Raw genomic sequence first — 5,882 nt, forward strand, 5'->3', positions numbered from 1 at the left:
TCTATATTGCTTACACAGCTGAAACACTTATCGAGTTCTGATGTTGGTGCAGCTCTCCTTGCTTTCATTACTCCAGCTGACAAGTGATGGTATTGTAGAAGCTCTGGCCTTTCCTGATCAATGCTAAATTCATCAAAGCTTTCCCATCGGCTATAACTTGATTAACAGCACTTAAGCGCAATTCATAAACATCCTGTAAACTCCCTGCAGGGCAACACAGAAGCCGGTCATTTTCCTGCTGATCAAATTGGCTCTCACCTTTTCAGTTATGCCTTGCAGCTCATCTGCCTGTTAAGATAACACTGACCTCTTCACATTTCAGCACATTACTGCTTACTGTTTATATTTCCTGTGGAGTGGAGTAAAGTCAAAACTGATTGGAGAGATTTTAAAAGAACTCAGCTGATAATAACTTTTGGAATCCATCTGTGACCCATCAAAGTTTACAAAACTACTCAAAATTAATAATTAACTTCTATGTCTGAGACTTGGGAATTACCACTGAGGCAGTTTTGAGTAGTTTGGCAGGTGCCTACCTATGAATAGATTGTATCAGTCATGCAACTGCGCAAAATATATCATGTTTGTAAACTCGTGAAATACAGAGGCAGGTTATACAAGCAGACAAGTAGCAGTCGTAGGAGTAGTCAGAGCTGTAAGTGTCTCTGACAAGGGATCACAATCAATAAATAACTTTATTATCAGTCTGATGGATAAAAGGTATGGAAAGCTTGTAAGTGTCTGATAATTTATCTGAATGTACTCGAAGTTAATCTGCCAGAGTTCAGCGCTGCAAAATTTCCAAGGATTCACCAGTATTTTTTTCTTTCATCATTTCTCTTCTTTTAGATTGTGCAAGTTATTAAATTTTAATACATGCCAACGTTATTAAATGTTAATTGTTGTTGACACTCATACACACATAATATTTGATTTTCACAATAAATCAAATACTGTAAAATATTATATTAAAAATGGAAGCAAGACAAAGACGTGACATTGTAATGACTTATAAATATGATGCCTTTTACTTCCTTACACCTTAGTCATTATCTCATGGACTAGAATTCATTTTGGATGAAAGCTATGCATTTAGAAGTCATGTGACGATGCACATAAATATTAAGCCTTTATTGAACCTCATATTATATAAAACCATAAGAAAGATTGGCTCTTTGTTGTAACGTTAAATAACTCTAAGTGCTCTGAAAATGTTTAATTCATTGCGTGTTTTTGGCCTCAAGTGATCCCAGATGTTGTACGCAAATAGCCACAAGATGGCGCCTGGAACTCACAGCTGGGGCTTGACATCTGCCTTTGAAATGACAAGGCAAATGAAGTGATAAAAAATGTTTCCAATGTGGCTGATAGGGTGGAAATTATACATAATGCAATTCATTGTTATGGTCTCTGGACGTTAGAGGCCCTGCAGCATGACTGGTTATTTATCTTGTGTGGGGTAGTATTTCACTAAGTGAACAAGTGCTGCAAATTTGACCAAAATAGAAATGAAAGTTGTTGTTTAACTTGACAAAGTCACATCTTTTCTCATCTTTTGATGGTTTTTTAATGTCCTTGCATTTTGGTGTATTAAAATTAAGTTTTTTTTTTTGCTTTGCTCTGTATAAATATGGTATATTATTATTGTGTGGATCAGTGGCTTTTTGCTTCCAGCGCCTACCTAATTGGTAAACATTTCTTTTATACTGATCATTTTCTGCTCCCTTCTTTCTGACATGTAGAAAACAACACATCACTCCTATTTTCAGCGAGCAGCGCTTAGGCAGAGAGTAGAAGTCCATCATCATCTCCTCATTTCCTGAAGCTATTTAAGACTGTGCCTCTCCAAAATAGGTGCCCAATGACCGCAGTCAGAGCTATCTGGGGATGTGCTTTCAAAATAATTCAAGGATATTAGGATGTCTCCGTTTTGTTTTGACTTTTCTATACCTTGGTCGGCCGTTGTGTGCGCAAAGCGTGTGCCATCTGATTTAATGCCATTTCAGAAGTCATCTCGAATGCTTTTTGGTTTCCGTAACTATATATTGTACATCTTGAGTGCTTTATAATTTCTGTGCTGCACATTGTTATTTTGGAAATGTACTCAAAACCCAAAGTAAGGTTTAACTGACAGACAGGTCACACACACACATACACACAGTGCAGCTCAGTGAGTCCGGTCCTATGACATCCCGCCCAAAGGTTATATTCTCTCTGAAATGTTGGGTGTGTAGTAAAATACATGCTCCACACTGTCTGGCTCTACTAATGAAGGGGTTTATGAGTGGCAGTCCTGTGTTTGTACCATGTATCATGCGCTGCTCTATCACTGGATACAAGGTCAGATCACATCCTATATATGCCAGCTACCTCTGATCAATGTCTATGCCACACTTGGACATCATTCGTGGACACAAAGTAACGATTTAAATGTGTTTTTGATAGATCTTGAGACACAGGAGTGGATTCTAATGCAGTTTGGAGGCTTTTTCTGCTTTTATTGTTGGTATTTCTGGAAAAGGCACATAATGGAGTTTTCACAAAAAAAGTCTCCCTTTTGTTATTGTGAATCAGACGTATTTGAACGTGGCTAAACTTGTCAGACTGCGAGCTTTCAGCACCCACAGTGTTAATGTATAATGTCAACGCAGGAGGGAGCCTTGTTAAAAAGCAATTAAGCCAAAATGATTTAAACATCGTGTGGTTTGGCCACTGGCGAGCCTCGAGGTACACACTGTGTTGTTGTCTTAAAATGAGAATTTCACTGTCTGCTCACACAGAAAACCGCTATTTGTGTGAGTGTAGCTCTAACCACACTTTCCCACACCCGCCAAACCATACCAAACCACAGACTTCAGATCAGCACACACACAGACACACACACACAGACACACACACACACCGAGTATTCACATGAAGAGTAATTGAGGGGTTTGAATAGTTTTTGGTGCATTAAAACAGTAGCTGTCTTAAATGACAGGGGCTGAGACATACTTGCATTGATGTCTGCAAGGCTGGTAAAGATGGCTGATTACTCAAAGAGGACGTGGCATTCAGTAACTCTTGTTATATTCCTTTTTATTCAGTGGAGTTTGACTGAATCGCATCATTTAAGCTGTTCCTGACAGTAATACATTCTTAATCCATGGCTTTCTTGCTCAGTACACTCATTTCTTGAGTGATTTCAGCCACAAGCCTTTCTGCAAACATTGTTATACTTGGTCTTATTTCTGATGATCAAAACATTACTGCTGAGAGTCTTCAGCAGGCATCCATGAGGTATTAAGTTGTTCGCCCTGTTTCCAAAGCAACAGCTCATCCTGTATTCCATGTGATAATTTGCCATTATAAGTGTGTGTCTCCCAGTAAGTCTACCAGAATTACGTAAGCAGCTTCAATTTTAGTTCCAGTGGCCGTTGTCTTAGACAAAGATTAGTGCTAGGACATATTCAGACACATTTTAGCTGTTGGCAGATTGTTAGCTTACACTATGTGTGCAAATGTGCTCATCACAGCCAGACTGCTTGGATGTGGTTTGGAACATCTGTGTGGTCCTCACTCCAGAAGAAGACAGACAGGGGAGAGACAGAGGGAGAGGAAGAGGAGATGGGGAGGGGTTGTGGGACCCCAGGGCTGTTCAGAAAGAAGCCCTCAGTTTTTCCATCACTGCTGTCGCCACCACCATGGTGGTGGTGTTGTCTCTGAGCAGAGCCCGGGGACAGTGTGAGGCAGATGCAAAATGTGTGCGTGGGAGAAGAGGAGAAAGAAAGATGGAGAAGAGAAAGCAAGACGGGGACAAAGCGACTGTGTGGGGAGCTGTCAGTCTAGTCGATGACTTATGAAGTTGAAGGTTACGTCTGGCAATCATGGAGATGCTGGCGGGGGTGGGGGAGAGGGGCATTGAAAAGAGTTCTGGTCCAAACCTGCGGTCAACTCCCCCACTACTAGCAGCAGCAGCACCACAGCTCAGCTCCCTGCCTGTATGCCTGTGGTGTTTATTTACGAGCCCGTTTAACCACGGCGCGGTCCCTGTGGTGGACTGACACAAGATGACAGCAGCCTAAATGTCTTGCCCTTTAAATCCAGCCTAATGGTCGCTTAGTGCTGTGGAGACAGGCACTGGGATAGGCGCCTGGGGTCTTTTCATAGGGGCCCTCTGAGTAACACATCAGCTAACACATCTATGGGCCACCATCCAGAGCCTTATTACTACCTGCTTCTGTGGCTGTGGCGCCACTGATTTAGCTATGGTTGTGTGTGGAGGGACAATGCGAATATGGCACTATCCCCCTATTTCATGCTACTCTAACAATGATTTTGGATGTTGATGTCTTTTTAATATCTGCATATGTCGCCACTGCGCGGCTGGTTATATATAGAGTTAACGAAAACAACTATTTAATATGATGTTTTGGATGTCTGCGTTCCACGGGAGCTGAATTTTATAATTCTAAACCTACAATTGAAATTTTCGGGCACAAAAACTGCAGCGCTGTGTTGCTGTTGTTGTTGTTTTTGCCGTCCAGACTACAACACAAAGCATCAAGCCCTTGTGTTTTTGCCTGAAGTAACTCTGTGGTAAGTTAATAGCAGATGTGAGTGTTATTGGGCAAATTATATGCAATATGAGAGCAAACATACACTTCACATGAAAACGACCTGCGTAAACACACCATTCATAACTGCATACCATTCTGTGTGGGCTTACCAGCCAATGCAATTAGATGCTTTCTGAGAGGAAGAAAAGATTATCATCCAAAACCTTGTGCCTTGCTCAATTCATGTGAAAAAGGGAGAGATGTTTATTGTGAGTCAGATTTTGCCTGTCAATAATCCACAACAGATCTTAGCTAAAGTCATTCTGATCACACCTCTGGGATCTGGGAGAGGAAACAGGCAGAGTGGAAAAAAATTGGCCACAAATCCCATGGGAATCCACTTCTGCAGAAGTGTCTACTGAATCACCTGTTGCCCTGGCTCTCTGTTAGTACACCAACCTCAGTGTGTTGCTCAATGCATACACACACATAGGGAAAGAGAAAGAGAGGGGGGAGAGAGAGGCTTTGAGCTTCAATCTACATGTTTCGGTCCTGTGCAAACATAGACCAGACCATACTCATTGGGCCGTGTCTCTGGCACTCATCAGGCTGTTTGTACTGCAATTTCCTCCCTGCTCTTATCCGTGTTTTGTCCACTGCCATTCCAGCGGGATTATGGGATGCTTTCATCATGCAGGAACATCAACTGAGGCAGTGAGAGAAATGCAAAGAAGACATGTTGTTTTGTGCCTCTCATCAAGCATAGTGTTATCATCACATGCTGCAGTCTGGAGTTATCCTCGGAGCTAATTATTATTTTGCAGGTGCTCTCCTGTCCATCTAAACAAGTACAGTATTTAAAGGAAAGCGGTTTTCATTCCACTTCTTCAATATTGCAAATATTACACACAACATATGACTCAAGGGCCAGTATATGTACATCTAATAGATGGTATTATAACAGCTCAATGTGAAATACTGGAATAATATTATAATCTCAATAATCGGGCCTCACTGAAGTTTGTACATAACTTCTAATATTTTGTGGGATTCCAGCGTGCAGGGGTGGAGAAATGCTGAGTAGTTTTTTAGTTTGTTTTTTCATTACAGTTTTTATCACCCTTACCATATGTCAGTCTATTAACAATTTACTTTTGCTTAGATTAATTATTTAAGTGACACATTAAAGTCAAATGAGTTAATAACAATCTTATATTAATAATAATATATTTTAATAATAAGAATTAATATTAATATCTTCTATACTTTTGTGACTTATTAAATGTAACCACTTTGATGCAGGCCCTTGCTGATTTTGAGGTACAAATTGTTTTAATAAAAGAA

The sequence above is a fragment of the Astatotilapia calliptera genome, chromosome 13 (genome assembly GCF_964374335.1).
Source record: "Astatotilapia calliptera chromosome 13, fAstCal68.1, whole genome shotgun sequence".
NCBI classification, from domain to species: Eukaryota; Metazoa; Chordata; class Actinopteri; order Cichliformes; family Cichlidae; genus Astatotilapia; species Astatotilapia calliptera.